General features: G+C 43.7%; 1 long non-coding RNA gene across 40 annotated transcripts in view; it reads right to left on the reverse strand.

The window, feature by feature from the left end:
* Positions 1-23,505, reverse strand: part of LOC143845043 (uncharacterized) — a 622,217-nt gene that overhangs the window by 259,885 nt on the left and 338,827 nt on the right. For 36 of the 40 annotated variants that reach the window (XR_013234233.1, XR_013234236.1, XR_013234235.1 and 33 more), the window contains one exon: positions 3,615-3,802. The exons of 2 other annotated variants lie outside the window; for them this stretch is intronic. This is a non-coding gene — a long non-coding RNA (uncharacterized LOC143845043). Of the gene's footprint in view, positions 1-3,614; positions 3,803-10,310; positions 10,417-12,159; positions 12,313-23,505 lie in introns of all 40 variants that reach the window. 2 more of the 40 variants (XR_013234224.1, XR_013234223.1) reach the window with 2 other exon arrangements.

Genomic DNA, 23,505 nt, shown 5'->3' on the forward strand with positions numbered 1-23,505 from the left:
CATGTATGGGATCGTTTGATGTGTTTATATAAGCTAGCATGCCTGAATGTGGTATCCGGAAAGGAGGGGGCATATTTCATGTAAAAACAGGTACAAGTAACAATAAATAGAATAATTTCCCTTCACATATCATTCTTGACCTCTAAATTGAAATACTGTTAAAATACATTATGTTAAACTTATCCTTCAAAAAAATCCCTATCCTGGTTTGAATTTACCCAATAACAAAGTACAATGGATCCAATAAAACACAGTAAGACCAAAGAAAGAAGAAATCAATTTTGCACGAATTTTCATAGCAGCCAAGGCCATGGGCAACATATTGTAAGTGACCAAGGGGTTAATATTATAAAGCAAAACAGGCAATTTGTCCAATCCAGATAATAAATTATGGTCCATTAAGAGCTTATTTACAATTTGGACCTTGGGTCTGAGTACAAAGAGCAAAATTAGATGCAATGTAAGTCCTCCGCTGCCAGTTCTTCACAAATACACAAATACAAAACCTATGCATAACACTCAGTGAAAAAAATCTTTTGGAACAAACCAAAGGGACAATTCTTTGGTGAAAATGTAACTCACAACTGGCTTCCCCATGTTTGGTCGCGTCTGTAGAAAGAGAGTAGAAGTGAAAGGAAGAAATGGAGAGACGACGGAGACTTAGTCATAGGAAAGGGCATGGCAGGAGGAGAACAGAAGGCTTGTGAAGTTAGAGAACTGAACAAGCCAGAATATAGTGGGGATGAGCTGGAAGATGGAGTCATCAAGAAGTGGGTGCTTGATAAGCAGTGCTGCACACATGCAGAGTGGCACGGGGATAGTGTAGAAGCCAACGTGGTGCAGTGGTTAAGAGAGGCAGCTTCCAGTCTGGCAAGCCAGATTTGATTCCTCGCTCCTCCACATGTAACCAGCTGAGTGGCCTTGAGCTAGTCACTGTCCTGTTAGAACTGTTCTCAGAACAGTTTTCTTAGAGCTTTCTCAGTCCCACCCACCTCACAAGGTGGGTATCTGTTGTGGCGAGAGGTATGGAAGATGATTGTAAGCTGCTTCAAGATTCCTCCAGGCAATGAAAAACAGGGTATAAAAACCAACTCTTGTTCTTGTTGCATGAGTAATGTCGAAGACCAGATATAAACAAGGTTTCCATATCAACTAGCCTAGGCTGAAAGGCTTGGAGTAAGCCACACATTTTCTAATCAGGGGTAGGTGGATGATGATCAGGAAGAGAGTTTTCGCTCTGGTATTCTTTAAGGCAGGATTTCTCCAGAGCGTTTAACTGAAGGGTTTCTACAGTAGTAAAAAGAGACACAGTTATCGTTTCACAGATATGATCTCAGCAGACCACAAGACTGTCTTGGCACGGTTTTCAGATTTATTGTTTAGGTGAAGTAATCTTCTATGTCCAGCTCTGGTATCTGGCCCTGGTGTCTGACCTCAGTTCCTGCACTTTTCCTGCACACTCACCCGTCTGACTTGATACATGTGCAAAGAGCTGCAAAAGGGAATGCATTCTTGCTAATGTGATGGCCCGATCCACGTTTCTTGATTCTCAAAAAAGCATAAAAGGGGGAGGACGCATCACTACTTTTGCACATTCCATGCTCAGGAAATGACTGTGGTTCATCTGCCTTGCAGATCCAATCTCTGGCATCTTGCCATATAAAGATCAAATAGTAGATGATGCAAAAGACCTCTGAGACCTTGGAGAGCAGCTACCAGTTGAAGGAGACAATACGGACCTTGGTATACCAGTGACCTGACATACTATTAGGCAGCTGCACATACTCGTGCTAATTCTCTCTCAGCAAAGTTTGATGTCGGGCTCATGAATCTATAATTTTCAGGATTGTCCATGGATTTCCCCACCCTGGCCTTACACAGGGTGATTTCTCAGTAAGACAGTTTATTTTAATGGTATCACTTCAGCTCCTTTAAGACTTCTCAGTTGACTGCCAACTGGTCCAAGCTGCTGGTTCATTTCCAGTTTGTCAATGAGTCCCAAGCCCACCTCTTTTGTTTGGTTTTTTTTAGTTTATTTGACATGGATTTGAAATCTCTGTTCCTTATGATAACAACTTGATTTAAGCTCTCTTTCCGCCCGCTCTTCAATATATAACACGGGTATATAAACATATGCTATTTTTCCTTTATACCTCTAAAGCCTATTGATAATAGTACTTACAAAAAAAAAAGAAAAGAAAAATATGCCAAATAGGATGGGATTACGACACTCGAGTCTGACATGGCAGAGAGCCTCATTACACACGGTGACAGATATCCTGATGTACATCACAGGCTTCTCCCTCAAAGAGAAATAATGAGCAGTCCAGGGCCTTCCGTGCTTTTTATAATAATCTCAGATGTTTTTGCCCTCCTCTACTTCTGGCACACTCACTGTGAGGCGGCGGCCAAAATAAGCAACGCGAGCATATGGAATTGAAAGCAGGCCAACCATCCCTGTGCGAATGTTGCTGACAACACCGATGTACGGTTCCAATCATGGAAACACCATTTTCATCCAACACACTACTTGGGAAGCATGGGCTCCTCTCAGGGCCTGACTTGCACAGGGTCCCTCCCCATCAGCATCCTGTCCAGTTTGCTGCAGGACAGACTGTAGCCTTTGATAATAGTTTTGGCATATGTTTCCTAGGGAAAGGCCCAGCTGGCCTTCTGTTGAACGGATGTTGATTGTATTAATGCCGAAGATGCATATCTGCTACCTCCTGCTGTGTCAAGCCCCTACTGACCACATGACCTGTCAATATCACTTAGCACAATCCACAGGAAAATACTTACGCCAAGAGAACAGACAGTGTATATACCTCCACAGTATAAGAGCCTTAATATATGCCGTAATGGTACAGCACATAATGCAGTATGACACAGAGCAGCATAGACCTAATAAAGCCATTTAGCTATATTTTGTCAAAATCTTATCGGCATGCCTTCAACAGACTGATCAACAATGAAATCAGGAAGTTATAATGATGCAATTCAACATTTTCTTATCCAAGATTCCCAGATGAAGGTGAAGAGTGACACTAAGAAAGGCAAAATTTCATCCATGTTTAAAATAACCAACACCAACCACTGTGACTTTTTCAAGTACCAGAGCAGTTCCATGAGCAGCTATGAATGGCCATGAAAAGAAATCAAATCCAAACAACCAGAAGAAAGCTTCTCACAATCCCATTTATATAAACCCATCTGGAAACAGATAATCCCAAATGGTTAAGTAGTTGGTGCTGTTTTCAAAAAACAAAGCAGCATTTAAAGCACCCCCGACCTACTCAAGAACTGCTTCAGTGCATGTTTGGAACTCCTTGTTGAAGCTATTGTGAACAATTTGCTGTGATTGTATCCATGCAGTGCTTTCGTATCTCCCTTCGGTGCTCCAAAAGGCAACCCTTAGCTCACATGGTTCGGTTCTGTGCTACTTAATAAACAGATTAAGTTTTCCTGGGATAAGACCATGGCAGCAGCAAGGAAATGGTCACATGGTCAGCCCTTCATCTGCCCCACTAACTTGTTCACATTTTTCTTGCCATGCATTTGGAAAGTGAATACTGCACTCAAATAACTGTTTTTGTACTTAGACTGTAGATAAGTACCTTGTTGTTGTTGGGCTGTTGTGCTAATAATTCACATTCTATAGCCAATGCAGTCTTCTGAAGTACTTCCCAGTCATATGTTCCAGACCTTGATGGGGAACTCATCTTCCCGATTTAACTTATTTCCATCAATTGAGTGGTACCTCTTCGTTCCCTGTCCTCCACTCCCACTGGAGCCCAGAACAATCCTGAAAAGGAGAGAGAACCTTCAGAAACACGGGGGGGGGGGATGTTGATCTTCTGTGAAAAGGTGGGAAATCAACTCACTCGCCTTTCCATTAGTGGAAATCTGCCATGAATTCTCAAACTGTTGGCCTTGTCCAAGGTGAGAGATGTAGTATTGGTTTAAAATCAGCATTTTACATGTTTTATACTGTGTTATACACAACAAGCCATAGTTATGCTGATCACACAGTAAAATTATAATGGGGTCAGAGGAATGGCAGATACACAAGGTACAGTTCAACAGAAAGTACTGCACAAGAAATTGCAAACGCTATGATGCAATGTAAGCAAGGTTGCAAATGACAGCTCTATTCTCAGGGAGGCTGCAGAGGAGGCCCTGAACCAGCTGTCTGCAAGCTAAGAATATGAAGTGTGATCACAAACAAGATGGAAGCACTACTGGTGAGCAGAAGAACTGACCATAGTCCCTGTGAAGGAACAGTATGATGGTGCTCCTGGATATGACTGCTAGATATATTTTGCTAGGGCCTGCAAAATATAGCTCTTCCACCAAGCTTTCAGTTGAGGCCAATGAACAAATGCCATCGACTGGGCCCCCCTAGAACCTTCCCCCACCAGATATGCCATCTGATACAGCACAAGGCCCTTTCTACTATCCAAAGGAGTCTCAAAGCAGCTTACAATTGTTTTCCCTTCCTCTCCCCACAAAAGAAGAAGAAGAAGAAGAGTTGGTTCTTATATGCCGCTTTTCCCTACCTGAAGGAGGCTCAAAGCGGCTTACAGTCACCTTCCCATTCCTCTCCCCACAACAGACACCCTGTGGGGTGGGTGAGGCTGAGAGAGCGCTGATATCACTGCTCGGTCAGAACAGTTTTATCAGTACCGTGGCGAGCCCAAGGTCACCCAGCTGGTTGCATGTGGAGGAGAGCGGAATCGAGCCTGGCATGCCAGATTAGAAGTCCGCACTCCTAACCACTACACCAAACTGGTTCTGGGACACCCTGTGAGGAAGGTGGGGATGAAAAAGTACTGGCAGAATTATTCTGTGAGCAGCTCCAACAGGACTGTGACTAGCTCAAGGTCAGCCAACTGGCTGCATGTGGAGGAGTGGGGACTCAAACCCGACTCTCCAGATTAGAGGCTGCCACTCTTAATCATTTCACCAGAATGGACAGGGCATGAGTCCTAAGGGGTCTCTGGAATACAAGCAAACCTAATAATTCTCCATGATTCAGACTTCAGCAACGTCCAGAACAGACAGTTCTATCCCTGGCAGTCTTTCAAACTCCCTGTAATGTAAACATGAGGTAATTCGGGGTTTTTTCCCCCCTGCAGTTTGGATACATGACAAAAGGAAGGAATCATTAACATTTTTTTTTAAGCTGAAGTCTTAAAAGATATAGTCCTTTTAAAAGTCTAAAGGGCCAGTATTCAACATGCACTGTGGCAGGGGGATGGAAGGACAGACCCAGAATGTACTACTCTAATAAAACCCATTACCATGAAAATGTTCTGAATTCTAATGATTCTTAAATGTTTAGGTCGTCAAAACGTTATGGGGCTATATATAATGGCAAACTAAAAGACTGCAGAAGACCATAAAGCAACCTTTCTCAACTTTTTTACCATTGAGAAACCCCTGAAACATTCTTCAGACTTCAAGAAACCACAGAGGAGGTGCAATCATACAGAACATGGTTGGGAAGCATTTCTGTGTATACGCCCACCTGGGGCCCATCTCCTTTCCACACCCTCCAGGCCCATCACTGGTCATTTGGGGACAACATGACCATATATGGCCATCTCGCAATCAATGTTTAGCAAATTGAAAAAAATATATTAAAAAATAATTAACCCCCACCCATGTGCGAAACCCTTCCAGGGCTGTCAAGAAACCCCAGGTTTTCATGAAACCCTGGTTGAGAAAGCCTGCCATAGAGGCTTACCAGAGAAACATGCTAAAGCAGTGCTGTTACTGGATGACAAAGAAGTGAAAGAACTGCCAGAGAGATTGCAGAGAAGACAAACACATTATTTTTGTCTGTCTTCATTACGGAAGTTATCTATTCTTGGACCACTGTGTCAATGTACGAAACTCAGTAACTTTGTCAGTGAGCCCTGGAATTTCATTTCTTGCTACTATTTCCATGTATGAAATGGTGGCAAGAAATGAAATGATAGGGCTCACTGACAAAGTCACCAAGTCCTGATGGCATCCATCTAGGTGTTCCTGAGAAACCCATCCATCCATCCATCATTTTAGAGCTTCCCTTCATGGCAAGATACCACCCTTCATGGCAAGATCATCTCAGGGCAGTGTGCATCATATACGTGGTATAAAACACATTAGTATAAAGCCAATAAATATTCGATAGTATAAATCCAATAAAGCATAAATATTCGATAGATGCACAGATAAAATCTCATCCATATAAAAGCACTGGTCCCATAAGGGACCAGATCAGAAGCTGCGATTGTACTTCTGCTGACCTCAACCATAAGCTTGGCAGAAGAGCTCCGTCTTGCAGGCACCGCAGAAATAGAGTTCTGTCAGGGCTCTGATCTCCCAGTGGAGTTAATTGCATCAAATATGAAATTGTGGATCTTACAATAAGCATGCTATTAACACTGGCTTACTTTTGTTTCCTGTGCCTCTGCCATAGTCCTTCCTGGGCAATGGAAACAGTAAACTGAACTAGCTGGGCCATTGGTCTGATCCAACAGGGGTCATTTTTACATTCTTATGTTAATGATGTAGTTAGTCTTTCAATGTGGAAAAAGCAAAGAGCTTGTTCACTGGAACTGGTGCAAATTCTGCCAAAAAAGCACTGTAAGGATGTGACATCATATAGTTATGCCTGATCAAATTAGCTAGGCTGCACATTTAGATTACCTTATACCTCATTTAGATGGAATGACTAACATGACAGTAATCATCAAGATAAATAAAACTTCATATGTAAGATTTATCTTATATTCTAATAGCAACGACCAGATGTTTTTGGGTACTTAAACCCCATGGCTGACGCGATGAATAGGCAAGACAGGTCTTTCTAGAAACATGAAAAGGGCCCTAGGTTTGCAGAAAAGTGTGTCTAACATAAAATTACACTGGGCAGCTTTAAGAAATCGGAAAATGATAAAAGGTGCACCTGTAACTTTAAGCAACAGATTCTCTCTGTGGCTGTTTCTAGGCAACCACAGCATTCCAGGCTTGCCTCTATCAGTAAGAAGCAGAGGGAGATAATAGAGCTCTTTTCAGCCCTATCTTAGCCTTTGAGCCAGCTCCAGGTTGGGAATTCCTGGCAATTTTGTAATGAATTCTGAGGAGTGCAGGCCTGGGGAGGAGAGAGGCCTCAGCGTGTTATAATGCCAGAGTCCACCGTCCAAAGTAGACTATTTCTTCAGTGGGAGGAGATACTTCTCCAGTGGGAGAAGTGAGATGCTTGTTAGCTCTATTATACACTATAGGTTCCAGCAAAATATTCACTAGTGTGACCACTAGGGTTGCCAACCTCTAGGTGGGTCCAAGAGATCTCCCATTATTATAACTGATTGCCAGATAACATATCAGTTTCCCTGGAGGAAAATGGTTACTTCGTAGGATAGACTCTATGGCACTGTACTCCACTGAGGTCCCACCTTCCTCAAACCCTGCCCTCCACAGGCTCCACCTCCAACATCTACAGATATTTCCCCAAACAGAGATGATAACCCCACCCTCCTCACACGTATACACCATACTGTTCAGGCTCATGGCTAGATGAGTGGCTTCCTAACACTTGTCTTACACCTCAGCAGCCATTGTTATAGCATGCCTTGTAGGGAGAGCCAGGTATAAATGATCAAGTAGCTAATCCTCCAGCATCAAAGCTTATCAATGATGAACTAGTGTGTGTGGAGCCAGTGCACAGACAGTATACTGCACAAGCCATAAGACAATATTGTATTTGTTTGGATAGCTGTAAATGGCCTGGGCTACCTCCTCTTGTTTTCCATAGGAGACTAAGATCTAGTGAGCTGAACTTGCTCAAGATCCCTGGCCCCAAAGAGGTTAAACTGGCCTCAACTAGGGACTAGGACTTTTTCAGTCCTGGCCCTGGCCCAGTGGAACACTCTACCAGGTGAGATCAGGACCTGGGAACGGCACAAGGTCAATCAGCAAGCTTTCATGACAGAATGGGGATCTGAACCCAAGTCACCCAGATAAATTATTTTCTTTTAAAACCACCAGGAAAGTTATAATCACATGAAGCAATTCTCTCTGACAGGGAGAAAATCTATGTACTTGCTGGAAACAGCTTCTCAGTGCTACTTCTGCAAATGTTACTAATGCATGAGAAATGTCACTCAACCAGACTGTTTTATTAACATTTCCTATCTGCAAGCAGACAGGAACCTCTCTCTGAGGCACTCACAAAGAAGCAGAAAGCCAGAGCTAAAAGTAGATTTTCTTTCTGTACGTTATTACCCTAAAAGAGCGGAAACCATATGGAGATTAGGCCATTATTCAGCTAGCTAGAGTCTTCAGGTGTCTTCAGACTGAAAAGAAAAATTGTCAGTCGATATACCAAGCAACTGCTAATTTTGTGTTTTATTCTTCGTCTTGCTATGCATCTTATAATGGTACCGAAGATCTTCAGAGCGCTCCCACTCTGTCAAAAATATATTAGCATTTCAGTATAAGAACACATAAAAGTTGGCAACTAAATTGTAATAATTCTCTTGGGGATGAGCTTTTAAGCTTTCAGGAAGAGCAAACAGTGCTTACATCTATTAGGAAATTGTTATGAAGTAAACCTAGTTAGTTCCAGCTGTAATACCAGCTTGTACATATATTCAAGTAAGGGAGACAGTATCCCAGGAGCCAAGGAACTCAGTGTACAATTAGATGGTGAATAGTGTGAGGCAAAAAAACCTCAGTTTAAGAAACCTGGGTATAGCAAGGAGAGCACTGAACTGTCTGTAATTTTGACACTCATTTTCCAAGTAGGACTTTGGAAACAGCTAATTGTTGTTGTTGTTAGTTGCGAAGTCGTGTCCGACCCATTGCGACTCCATGGACAATGATCCTCCAGGCCTTCCTGTCCTCTACCATTCCCCGGAGTCCATTTAAGTTTGCACCGACTGCTTCAGTGATTCCATCCAACCACCTCATTCTCTGTCGTCCCCTTCTTCTTTTGCCCTCGATCGCTCCCAGCATTAGGCTCTTCTCCAGGGAGTCCTTCCTTCTCATGAGGTAGCCAAAGTATTTGATTTAAATACTTTGGAAACAGCCAGACAGATGTCCATAAGATAGATTCAGGTGGGTCGCTATGTTGGTCTGAAGCAGCAGAAGGAAGTTTGAGCAGTAGCACCTTTAATATCAATGAAGTTTTATTTTCAAGGTAAATGATTCCTCAGGTATCTGAGGAAGCGCTTACACATGAATACGGTCTTATATTTCAACTAGTAATCAAGCCTGCTGTAATAAAAATAAAGCGGGCGCTAGGCAAGGGAGCCCCCAGCAGTCGCGCGCAGTGCGGCTGCCGGGGGCTCCCTTGGCCGGCGGCCTGACGCGTCGGAGGCGTTTCGAGCCTCCCGACGTGTCAGGCCGCCGGCAAGGGAGCAACTGCGAGCCGCACTCCGCACGGCTCGCAGTTGCTTCCTTGTCGGCAGGGCGGGAATCAGCTGGGCCAATGGTCTGTCCGGAGGAAGGGGCCAATCGTCACCCTTCCTCATCCCGGACAGAACCCACCCTAACTCCTCCTACAAAGCCCTTACGGCTTTATTTAGTCCACGGCGCCCATGGCGCCGCGGGCTGTGTTAAGATTGGAGGTCAACATTAAGCCGAGCAAGAAGAAAATGATCATGCAACTGAGGAAGTCCAATGAAACTAGTTTATACCCAGGATACTAGTCTTGGATGCTTTTAATGGTTACTGTTAAAGATACTGACGATAGATACTTTTTTTCTGTATATTTATTACAGGTTTTCAGGTGAGTTACCTCAAATACCAAAAAAGGCTAATAAAAAGGTAATATCTGTAGTGGAGTGTGCCATAAAATTTCTAAAATATAATATAAAAATACCAGTACTTAATAATAATTTAATTAAAAACACTCAAAGGCTTTATGCATAGCCTCCGATAAAATCCAATTCTATAAACATATGAATGTTTCAAAGCCACTGACCAAACATGTTTCGTTTTGACCCTCAACGTATTTCAATATATTTGGCTCCCCACCTGACTGGAGAAAACTGACATGGAGCTGAAAGTGCAAGCTGGGGCACGATTCATGCTTGCCTTGACCAGGGCCTGTTTTTGAGAACTTAGAGACCTCATTTATTTTATCTGGCCCACTGATCCACACATGTGACTAACAGTCAACACAGTTCCCATTGTCTATCTGTTAAGATTCTGCCTATGTATTACAAAATGCATTGTATATTTCTTGTATGCTGTACTTATATGTATGCAGCAACAGCAGTAAAACAAAAGACACTGTGGCATGACTGGCAAAAACCAACCCAAAAAGATTTTCTAAAGTTGTCTTCTTTTTCATTCCAATATATACAACAAGGTTCTGGTGATGAATATCTTGTTTCACCTTCACTTTTCCACAGCATATGACATCTGAAAGAATATGAAATATGCAAAATACCAAAAATACAATCAAAGTCAATGTAACATCTAGAAGAACAACTCGCCATTCCTTCCAAACACTTAGCAGCACAGCCAAAAATTCTAGCTTCCAAGCGGTATGGTAACCTGCATTAAATTTATATGTATGGCAGACCACTGATAAAGGCAGCAATACTGAAATGCATATTAATAAACAATGTTTTTATAGCAACATTATTTGTTTATTTATAATTAAATTTCTATACTGTTCCTCCCTGTATCTACCTTGCTCAGGGTGGTTTACATCAGTGGTCCCCAACCTTTTTATCACCGGGGACCACTCAATGCTGGGGACCACTCAATGCTGGGGACCACTCAATGCCTTTTACTGAGGCCCAGTGTGGGGGGGGGTAGTTTACTCCTCTACTCTCAACCACTGCCCTAACGCTCTCTGATCGCTATGGTAATGTTTAAACATCCCTTCAAAATAAGATACAGACACGCCACAACAATGAACGTAAGGAACATTTTATTTTCATGGAAATTTTAACTCATGACAATGACAAATCAATGGGAACCCTGAGCTTGTTTCTCTGCAACGAGATAGTCCCATCTGGGAGTGATGGGGGACAAGGACACCCGAAGTGTGTTGTAAAGGGCCGGGGGGATGAAGTAAAGGGCCGGGGGGGGGGGAGAGAAGGCGTCCTTCGAGGCCCACCTCCAATTAGTCGAAGGACCACATGTGGTCCGCAGCCCACAGGCTGGGGATCGCTAGTTTACATCATTCAAACACCTAAATACCTAAAACACTTAAAATTATATCAAACTTGCATCAGCTAAAAACCTTGACACCCATTAGGCGTATAGACATTCCCTTTTTTATTAACCTTTTTTGGTATTTGGATTCCTGGATGTTTATTTGGGTCCATATTTTTCTCCTTTTTGTTTTGGAGAGTCACCACAAATAAACAAACAAAATTGCCAAGCTGGTCAGGAACCAGATTCACAAATGAAAGCATAGTTTCATGAGGTCTTCCAAACGATGCACTACTCACCACTAAATGTACAGTGGGCTTCCATGAAACCATGTATCCTTCCTCTGCTCTTGTACTGTCAGACTGACCCCAGGTTGGGTGTCTCCATCGCTATGCCAGACACAATCCATACCTATGAATGGTTAGCCTTTAAGTACCAAGTGTCTCACTCCTCTCCATGTCATAATATCATAACTAACTCATACATAGGCTGGGAGTGACAATTCTTACTTCTGGGGAAGGGAAAATAGAGGCTGCTGGATGGTTGCAGAAGTAATCCTAGAAGGAACAGTTATCAGTAGATGCAACATAAAATGAGGCTCCTGTTAATATTTCCAAGTAAGCAGACTTTTAGTAGAAGAAAATCCAACCCTACTCCCTCCCCCCAATTCTGAATTCAGGCACAAAAACTCCAGGGGATTCCCCTCCCATTCACTTCTCATGCTGTCCAAAAACGGAACTCATCACTTGAAACAGTAGCCCTGCCTGGGCTCCAAGGACACAGAGATAATCCAAACCACCAGATTTACTATCAATGGAATGGCAGAGGTGGAAAATACCAACCCTGCACCCCACTTTCTGAACCTTAGTTGACCCATCCCAGCTACTACAAAGTAGCGCAGACACTAAAAGCAAAGACATACAAAATGGAGTCACTATAGTCATGGCAAGAGCATGTAGATACATTGGTAGATACATGTAGTTGATGGGAGGCAGAGACCTGTCTATGCAGCATTCCTGCTTGTCCAACTTCAAGTGCACAGAAGGCTGCATTGATTCTCTTAGATGAGACTCCACTAAGCACCTTTGCACTCTTTCTTCTTTAGCTTGAAAGCTGGTTTTGGAGCACTGTTTTCTTGTTAATGTAAGTTCACTTAAAAAAAAAGACAGAGTTCAGAGAAAAGGATGAGAACATCGAGTTTAATCCTGTTCTTTAAACAAAACATTCCAAAGCAGTATGTTACTGAGAAATTAAGCTTAAAGATGCAAAACAAGAAATAGTTACGTTAGACCTTTTAGCCTTAGATAGAGAAACGTCCTCCCTCCTTCTTTCATTCCTCCCCAAATTAAAAAAGTGTAGCTATAGGCTAAAGCCAAAGACAACACAGACAAGCTTTTTAAACTTTATTTGGTTAATGCTTCAATATTTTTACATTTAAATATACCAAGAAGGGTGGTTTAAAAAAAATCATTCCATTACTGCTTGCAGAATGGCCCAGCTGTCCTGATTAAGTCCAATGAAGTCCTATCCACTTCAGACATCATCCCCTAGTGTCTAGCCCTACAATTTGCCATTCATCTGCCTATCAGCAGCAAGCAGTAATTACCTGTTTGCAAGCACACACAAAGGGGGAAATGGCATCACTAGTATCCCAGCTGGCTGGTATGCTTCTCTTCATCCTGCATGCCTCCCCATAATTAAGACTGGGGGGGGGAGCTGTACCTGAAAGATCAAGGTTGCCAACTAGCTGGAATGTTAGCCGGACACAGTTTTACTTGCTTGGCCAATTATACAGTTTGAACAAAGGTTGTGTGAGTTCCATTAAAATTAGAATTTACAACATGAAGAGTTTCATTCACCATGCTCTTTTTGGTGCAACACTTTGAAGCACAGCATTCCCGCCCACTCCAAAGGAATGGATTTAATACAATCAGTGTGGCATTGTGAAGGATGGGAGAAGCCACACCCTTTAATGAAATTTTTGTGACACTTAAATTACAGCACACAGCTATCTTCAATAGGAAAGTGCATTGAACATGCTTTAAAAAAAAAACTGAATTTCTTCAAGGTGAAGTCTATGCAAGATCAGAGAGCCTGTTTCTTTAAGACAGCCTTTCTCAACTTCTTCTTCTTTTTTTTTTTTTTTTTTTTTTTACCGTTGAGAAACATTCCTCAGGCTTCAAGAAACCCCAGAAATGATGCGATCATGCAGAATATGGTTGGGAAACCTAGCTGTGGGCACGCCCACCCAGGGCGCCTCCCCTTCCCACCCCCTCCAGGCCCATCATTGGCCATTTGGGGGGGAACACCTGATAAATGCTTTACAAATTTTTAATACATATAAAAATTAATTAACTCCCACCCATTTGGGATAACCTTCCAGGACCATCAAGAAACCCCAGGATTTCATGAAACCCTGGTGGAGAAAGGCTGCTTTAAGGCTTTCCTTATTCACACCATCCCTTCAAGAGGAAACAAAATCACTCTAAATGTGCTTCGGAGGTACTCTCTCAAGTGCACTGCTAGATACTCGCTTAGACACAATATAGCCAATTGGCTTCTGCGCCTCAGTGTGCTTCAGCTGATTCAGCAGCCATTCAAGCCCAAGGCGGGCGCCCGTGCCATGGTGTGGGGGGTGGGGCGGTGCCGCCGCCGCCGCCGGAAAAGTTGGCACATGGACATAGGTGCAGAGCTCTGCACCTGCGTGCAGGCACCAGGATGCGCACCGCCACTGGCACTGCCCCTCCCCCCTGCACCATGATGCTAGCCACCTCGGGCTTGAATGGCCACCAAAGCGGCCAAGTGCACCGAAGTGCACAGGCCTAACAGTCATGCACCGAATTACTCCAATCTAACCCCATTAAAATCAATAGACATACTGGAAGCATTCTGTACAGCAGTGGTCCCCAACCTTTCTGAGGGTGGGGACCGGAAGGGCATTGGGGCGCGGCCCGCGGGCCACGCCCACGCATCGGGCCACGCCCGGGCCATGCCCCCGCATCGGGCCGCGCCCGCACATCGGGCCGCGCCCGCACATCGGGCCGCGCCCCGCGATCCGCGCCCGCACATTGGGCCATGCCCACACGGGCGCAGCCCAGCCCCGATTCCCTCTCCCCGCCCTGCCGCAGTAAGAAGCTTCCCGGGCCGCAAGCTTGCGGCCTGGGAAGTTTTTTACTGCGGGGGGGGGGGCGGGGAGAGGGAGCCGCAGCCCAGTGCCATGGCCTTCGCGGCCCGGCACCGGGCCGCGGCCCGCAGTTTGGGGACCACTGCTTTACAGGACTACACTTCAGACATATTTTACTACTAGGGGTTAAGCCTCTTGTATTCAGGAATACAACGGGTGCTAGATTAGGGGGGTGGAGTGGGAAAAGCTGCACAAAATTCCCAGCGCCTGTTCATAAAGGGCCACACATAAAGGATACCTGGAAAGGTAATAACTGGGAAACATAGAAAGAAACCTCTTACACTTTTCTGGATATGAATCATCTCTGTCTCACAAACATTTCTGAGGCACTCTGATTCCAATTAGGGCTTAGCTCCATCAATTGTACCGAATCCTTAAGAGGTTCTCAAGAACACCCTTGACAACAGAATTTTGACCCAACAGCAATTTTTTTCTTTACATGCATTCATAGTGTTTCAGAATTTTATTGATCAAACAATTTCAGGCCAAAAATGGCTATTTACCTGGTAACAGGTGTGTTGATTGACTATATACTCCCAAGAACTACTAAAATTCACCATTTTACCATAATGTGTCCATTTAATTTTACATTGTCTGAGCTTCCATTAGCTTAGATTGAAAGACTTGGGACCACAGCCAAGTACTAATAAAGTAACTTTCTAATGGTTTCAACAAAAGATGATGGGACTAGAGTATTTCCTTTCAAACGACTCTTATTGACTCATTCCAAAAGGGGCAGGACTCCACATGTAATCTCTCAGGCAGCAAAGAAATAACATTAACCCTAAAGGGGAACGCTACGAGGGGAAAACAGAGAAAAGGAGCCAGTTTTGAAAAACGATCAGCTGAAAAATTGTCAACAGTTCAAAAAGAACCAGCTTGCACCACAAATGGTTCAGTGAGAATTTCCCAGTAGAAATTTATTGCTATTAAAATTTCACAGTATGAGCCCATTTATGTAAAATAGCAAGGGCACAGGCAGATTTTTTAAAAAGCTTCCAGTATTATTTTATTGCGTTAAAATTAGGGCCAGTTTAAATAGTATCCCAGCAGCATGGAAGCTGCTAGGAAATAACACTTCTCTTTGACCATGGCTCTACGCAGCGTATCTTTGCGTGCATCATACGAAAATGCTTACAATACCCTTCCGATTCCTTATGAGACTTCTTCTCTTCCCTAAGCAGAGATTCCATATGATACATGGAAACAATACAGAAGTATTTCTCTATATTCATATCTCCCATGTGGGTCCTGCCCATGGAGGGAAGCCATTTCCCAGTGGCTTCTGCATAACTGGGGCAACATGTTAATAGACCACTAATGAGAGCCCTGTCCCATAGTTCTGCACGGCTTATAATATCTGCATGATAAACTAATAATAAAACTGCTGAAACAGCCCTTCAATTACCCATGAGCCACATATTATAATCGTTTTCTCAACAATGAGACAGAAAGATCAAAAAAGCCTTTAAAGTGAAATTGTACACTGAACCCCTCAAATACCCATCTCAGCCAACTGACCCAGAAAGGTACCAGGACAAATAGTATCAAAAGCTACCAAAAAGCAAGGGGGGGGGGATCAACACAGTTGCATTCCGCCTGTCTTTCTATCAGCTTGTGGATAGAAAGTCAGCTTGTGTACTGGTTAAAAGCAGTGCCCACTAATCTGGAGAACTGGGTTTGATTCATCAGTCTTCCACATGGAGCCAGCTGGATGACTTTGGACCAGTCACAGTTCTCACAGAGTTCTCTCAGCCTCACCTGTCTCACAGGATGCCTGTTATGGGGAGAGGAAGGGTTGGCCATCATAAGCTGCTTTGTGCTTCCTTTGGGTAATATTTATTGATTTCTTTATTATATTTATATGCCGCCCTCCCCAGGGGCTCAGGGCAGTTAATAAAAAGTAGGGTACAAACAACCAGGTCTTCTTCGACAAGTTATTTTAAAAATCTATAGCGAGCAATAGGATAGGGATATAGTGTGTAAATAACAGTGGTTTAATAAGTACAGTATTTGCTGGCGTATAAGACTACTTTTTTCCCCTGAAAAACATGCCCCCAAGTGGGGGGGGGGTCGTCCTATACGCCGGGCGCACTTCAGTTGGGATAGACGTAGCTGCCCACAGTGGCCCATAGTACTGTAATGTAATGTGACAAACTCTGCATTTTGAGTGGAAATGTTGGGGGGTCGTCGTATACGTCCAGTCGTCTTATACGCCAGCAAATACGGTAATAATAAATATTTTATTTCTATACTGCCCCATCCTATTAGCTTAGGGTGGTTACAACAGTATAAAACCATACATGATAAAATCACATATTTTTACATTTAAAAACCTGTATTCTATAATTGAATTTTCTATGGATCTCTCAGAGTTTAGAGGGGTTTCCATTAATGGATGCTTCATGTATTAAGTCACGGACAAAACAATAAATAAAGCTTTTAATTAATATAGGTTCTCTGAATAAAATACCTTTTATTGTAGCCATTACTCGATTGATATTTTTTGTTTATTTCCTTTTTTTTTTGCCAGCTACATAGCACATTCTTTGGATAGGTAGAATGATTTACATAATGGTTTCATTGTTCACTCTCATGTATATCAGTGTAAACCTTACTACAGCCTCCCTATTCACCCATTATTGTTATTGCTATATTGCATGAGGGTAGGTTGAGAAAAAATGTCTTGCCATGGGGTCACCTACTGAGTCCATGGCACAGGTGAGATCTGAACTAAGGAGCATCAAGTCACAGTGACTAATTGCCTTCCACCAGCCCTTAAAAATCTGCTTGGCCTTCCCATAAACTTGTTTGCCACTGTGCCATATGCACAGAATTTAATCATTTCTTCCCACCAAACATTGGCGACAGACTGGTCAGTAAAGTGTTCTGCCACATTTTTAGCTTGGGCCCTGCTTCTAAGCTTATCCTAACCTGCTCCCATATTCCTTCCCAAATCCTGCCAACCCATGTTTCACAATAGAGCATGCAGTGAGCCTTGCCAGCTGCTCTGCTGTAGAACAGATGGTTGATACTGGAAGGACAAGAGGTAGTAGTAGTAGTTTAGATGTCTGGTCTATGCTTAAGAAGGAGGATGGCGTCACCTGTGTTCTGGCCAGCTCTTTGCACATCACCATTTTGAATTAAACAATGGATGACATATACAGAAGTAGAAGAGCTGGTTTTATATGCCACTTTTCACTGCCCAAGGGAGTCTTAAAGAGGCTTACAATTGCCTTCCCTTCCTCTCCCCATAACAGACACCCTGTAAGGTAGGTGGGGCTGAGAGACCTCTGACAGGACTACTCAGTCAAAACAGCACAGTCAGGGCTGTGATGAGCCCAAGGCCACCCAGTTGGCTGCAGTGGAGGAGCGGAGGATTAAACCAGGCTCGCCAGATTATAAGCCGCTGCTCTTAACCACTACACCATGCTGGCTCTTCATGATGTTCCTAGAAATGGCAGCAAAAGGCAGGAATGTTGACTGTTGGAAACTTCAACAACAGGTGGAAAAAAAGAAATGGCAGGTTATAAGATCTGTAGAATGCTCCATGCAAGACAGGTAAGACTCTGTCCCACCCCCCATTCTTACCCCTCTTATACGCCAAATGAATTAAATTGCCATACTTACCCACAAACAGGCAAAATAAATCTTTTCCCCTAACCTTTTAATGCCCTTTGAACCAGGAGGTACCTGGAAGGAACATGAATATTCTCACATGCAGAACATTATATGCTGCAGCTGAAAGGAAGTGGAAAACTCTGGTGACACCTGGTGAACATTAAAGCCAGCTTTGTTTCAGAGTCAGAGACTCCTGAGAAAAACAGGGGGTCACCCATTTCTTCCTTTTCAAATGCAATTATTTCCCCCCTCCCCCTTTGACTAACATTACTGAATCCTGGAAAATATTTTTCTTTCCTTTGAGTCTTCCCCAATGCCTAAGCCAGCCTGTCCTACTTCTTTTTCTACATGCAGAAGTTGAGGATCTGAGATAACTACCTAAGTTGTTCGAGGCAACAGTAAAACAGGCCAGCCATTCAATGACCCCTAAACGGCCAACAATATTTTTTTTGTTTACTGCCCGACCCAGCACACAGATAGATAGTTAGTATGTCATCAGAACTCACTTTTCATCATAAATTTCATCATAAATGCAGCTCTGTACCATAAAGCAACAGACACAAAACAAGAATCATAGAATCATAGAATTGGAAGGGGCCATTCAGGCCATCTAGTCCAACCCTCTGCTCAACGAAGGATCAGCCCTAAGCATCCTAAAGCATCCAAGAAAAGTGTGTATCCAGCCTTCGCTTGAAGACTGCCAGTGAGGGGGAGCTCACCACCTCCTTAGGCAGCCTATTCCACTGCTGAACTACTCTGACTGTGAACATTTTTTCCCTTATATCTAGCCTATATCGTTGTACTTGTAGTTTAAACCCATTACTGTGTGTCCTCTCCCCTGCAGCCAACAGAAACAGCATCCTGCCCTCCTCCAAGTGACAACCTTTCAAATACTTAAAGAGGGCTATCATGTCCCCTCTCCACCTCCTTTTCTCCAGGCTGAACATTCCCAAGTCCCTCAATCTATCTTCATAGGGCTTGGTCCCTTGGCCCCAGATCATCTTCGCCGCTCTCCTCTGTACCCTTTCAATTTTATCTATGTCCTTCTTGAAGTGAGGCCTCCAGAACTGCACACAGTACTCCAGGTGTGGTCTGACCAGTGCCATATACAATGGGACTATGACATCTTGTGATTTTGATGTGATGCCCCTCCCTGTTGATACAGCCCAAAATGGCATTCGCCTTTTTTACCGCTGCATCACACTGCCTGCTCATGTTTAGTTTACAATCCACAAGTACCCCAAGGTCTCGTTCACACACAGTGTTACCTAAAAGCGTATCCCCCATCCAGTAGGCATGCTTTTCATTTTTCTCACCCAGATGCAGAACTTTACACTTATCTTCACTTAGCCCTGAGGTACCCCGCTACTCACCTCTCTCCAGTCTGATGAAACATCATTGACAACAACTCTTTGTTTCCCAGCACACATCTGGGAAATTGAAGTCACCCATGATGACAAGATCCAGCTGCTTGGATATTTTCTCAAGCTGCTCACAAAGTGCAGCATCCACATCCTCTCGTTGGTCAGGCAGTCGGTAGCAGATACCAACCACCACACTGTTTGTTTTCCCCTCGCTTATTTTCACCCAGATGTTTTCCACTGTAGATATGCTCTCCTTCACTAGAATTTCCTGACAGGTAAGCCCTTTCCTCACTTATAGTGCCACTCCTCCACCTCTTTGATCTATTCTGTTTTTTCTGTTCATATCCATCCCCCATTGCATTCTAGTCATAAGAATCATTCCACCAAGTTTCTGTGATGCCTACTAGATCATACCTTTCCATTAGCATGAGAAGTTCCAGCTCTTCCTTCTTATTGCCCATGCTTCGGGCGTTAGTATAAAGGCATCTGAATCCTTTTACTTTTGGTTCCCTATGAGCTGGCCTTGCCGGTTGGGCTCCCCCCAATTGTTCTCCTTCCTTAGACTCCCTATGTTGATCGTCTCCTCCACCTTGTGGCTTCAGTTTAAAGCTCTCCTGATGAATCTCCCCAGGTTCCTGCCAAACACATTCTTCCCCAGCTTCGATAAGTGCAGTCCATCAGGTGCTAGTAGGCCTTCCTCAAGAAAGCCTATCCCATGGTCCCAGAAACCAAATCTCTCCTGCCGGCACCAACTACGCAGCCACTGATTCACCTCCATTATCTTCCTCTCCCGACGCATTCCTCTTCCCTTGACAGGCAAGATTGAAGAGAATACCACTTGTGCCCCCATTTGCTTGAGCTTCCTCCCCAGATCTTTTTTAATAGGAGCGATGGTATTCATGGACGAAGAAAAAAGAAGAGGACTAGTTTTTTTATATATATATGTCACTTTTCTCTACCAGGAGTCTCAAAGTGGCTTAGAATTGCCTGCCCTTCATTTCTCTACAACAGATACCCTGTGAGGTACATGAGGTTGAGAGCTCAGTCAAGACAGCTCTATCAGTGCTGTGATGAGCCCAAGGTCATCCAGCTGGCTGCATACGGAGGAGCAAGGGAATCAAACCTGGCTCACCAGATCAGAAGTTGCCGCTCCTAACCCCTACACCAAGCTGGCTCTGCCCTCAAGTACAGACCCAGGTAATTGAATTCAGAGTCCAAAACAACAATTCAGACAGCAGACTATTATCTCTCCCCATCCAACCCTTAAGAAAATAAAACAAATTGCCTATTGACAACAGAGTTTGTTAGCTGTCCATGGACAACCTGTACAGGCAGAGCAGCAGGGCCACTCGGCCTTCCCTCATCAAAGATGTGCAAACTGATGCCATTCTTGCCATGCAGTTTTGTCATTATAGTGATTTTGCTCCCTCTCAGCGCAGCAGGGCTCCTGTTGCTTCTGCTCACCTCCATGTTCCTTCCTTTCTTAATGAAATGCTACACGTTGACCTACAAGGTGTAAAAACCTGCCCTTGTGCTCGTTAAAATGTCAAGAAGGGCCATTGTTTCAGCACAGAGAAGAAGCATTAGACAAACAACTTTGAGGAGCACATACAATTCAGTGAGACAGTCACATGACAAAACCAGGAACACTCATGCACCTGCTCTAACGGCACACGATCGAAGGGTTTCCCCATCTGATGTCCTTGCAGCTGCTTCATACAGAAGCTGTTTGGGCAAAGGATGTGGGCTGGCAGGAAGCAGTGTGCTTGTTCAAACTTACACATGATACAAAGAGGCAAGAGACAGGTATACACCCACACAGAGACATGTACATAAACACTTGACCTCAAATGTCACACACAAGAAAACAAATAGGTGGGAAGTAGCTTCTAATGAGTGGGCATAAATGGGAAACTCTTAATTCACCACCACAGACTATTTAGAATGCAGACACACACGTTTTCTGCAAAAATACTTATTTTAAAAACTTACAGGGATTTCATATTCCATGTATCCTACCATATTCAACATATAAGCATATGCTTTAAGCATATTTTTCTTATGAGATAAATTAAACATCCTTTTAATTTCTGGAAGACAAATGTCTATGATGAATATCACTTTCTCTATTTTTTGTTTCTACTTTTTGTGTTAAACTGTAGCCTGGCACGAAACTCTGGTGTTAGCATAAACTGTAGTGAATTGGCAAAAAGAAAGACTGAAGGCAAACGTTTTTAACAAATACATAGACATCAAACATTTCCCACATGGATTTCAAGAAGATGCAGAGCCACTTCTATTCGAAATGCAAGGGCTATTACTGCTCTGAAATACCAGTCATCCAAACCAGGAAAGGAGTCAGGGCATGAGTCAAGCATCCTTGTATGCAACCCCCCCCCCCCGCAAAACAAGGTCTGGGGAGGTGGTTATTAAGGATAAAACACAGCGGACAAATTGTTTACACACAGTCTTCCCCCCCACAAGAAATAAATTGTCAACCCAGCAACTGCATTTTGGAAAGAGGGAAAAGGGACAATCAGAGATCTCCTGCAAAAGAGGAATTTTGACCGAGAGGGGAAGAGTCTTCCAATGGTTGAGGGAAGGCAGTTCTTCACTTCTCCCTTTATGTCATCTTTCCACTCTGGCATTTGTTGTCTTGCTCTTCTGCAGACTCTTAGGAAGCTACCTTGGGGATGGTTTCACTGTATTTATGGACACATATGGACAAAACAATATCATATGAGTTCTATACCTGCAGTCTTATTTACTTATGAAGAAGAAAAGGCAATAAAAAGGTGTAATACATACAACAATCTCCACCACAAAAGTCACAATTGATGCCAAGCATGACATCATATCTGATTCTCTGAGGAACCTTCTGATTTATTTGAATAGCAGGCATCCATGAAGAAAATGAGGCTTATTGGGGGGGGGGGGATTCTAGCTGTTCCTGTTTAGATGGGGTGGTTGGGAGGGAATGAGAGAAGGGAGGGAGATGCATGACAGGGAGGTCAACAAAGGGCTGAGGATCCCTGTTCTTGGTGTGCATGGGAAGTATGGCAGTAGAAGATGGTTTAAATGAAAGTGTGGAAAATACTGGAATCCTTTCCAACCTAGTATTAAGGTGGTGGGGTTAGGAATCATAACCTTTTTCTGACACTGGTGTTTTGCAATGTCAGGTCCATAAATAATAAGACGGCTGCTCTGCAGAATTTTCTTGCAGAGCAGAACATGGACTTGGCATGTGAGACCAAGTTTTGGGTGGGAGAGCGTGAGTCCATCATCCTGAGAAAACTGACTCCACCTGGTTTCTCAATCTTTCACCAATCACGGACAAAAGGTCAGGGAGAGGAATTGCAATATTGAGCGTTTGCCTGTCTGGAGCAGTGGAAAAGAGCGAGATCAGCATGGTGGGACAAGAGGCAGAACTGAATTGAGATATCCCAGGAAAAAAACAATATATATAGGGGCTTTCCGCACCGGGATCCTTGTAGCAAATTGTTTGCTGAATGAAAAATCACCATTTGAAATAGTGGAATTCGTCGTTATGCATACCTGCCTTTGTAGTGGAATCCAGTTGCGTTTCCATCGTTTCCCACAGGCTTCCGGTTTCGGCAAAAATCGCTAGAAAGGAAGCGCTATTGCCAAGCTCGTTCCGCCCCTGGCCGTCAAGCAGCCAATGGGTGGCCGTTAGCATGCTCCCAAACAGCCCCTTTCCCTTTAAAAAACAATATCATATGAAAATAAATCAGCAAACGGGCTTCTCTGTTGTTTGTGCTTAGTGACTAAACAGCTCTGGGGAGGGACTGCAGCCGGGGAAGCCTCTAAACGGAGGCTCGCCAGTGTGTTGATCTCCGCTTGCTCGGAGAAAAAAAATGGCGATCGCTTCGCCGGAAGATCAGAGGAGAGAGCCAGGGGGCGGGACTTTGTAGAAACCATAACAATGGTAACGCACAGAACTTTCCCGCTAGTGTTGCAGATTGGTTGCAGGAGTGTAGCGCTTTCCGGAGGGTGAATCCACTTTTGGGGATTTCCCTGAAAGCGCTACAAGGAAGCGCTTTTTGCAGATCGGTTTCAGGTGTGTGGCAGATTGTCAACGACGTTGTGCATAATGGCAAATCAGTAGCGTTTTCAATTGGCAACCATTGTGCGATTTTGAAGGCGTGCGGAAAGTCC

This window comes from Paroedura picta, chromosome 9 (assembly GCF_049243985.1).
Source record: "Paroedura picta isolate Pp20150507F chromosome 9, Ppicta_v3.0, whole genome shotgun sequence".
In the NCBI taxonomy this organism is placed as follows: Eukaryota; Metazoa; Chordata; class Lepidosauria; order Squamata; family Gekkonidae; genus Paroedura; species Paroedura picta.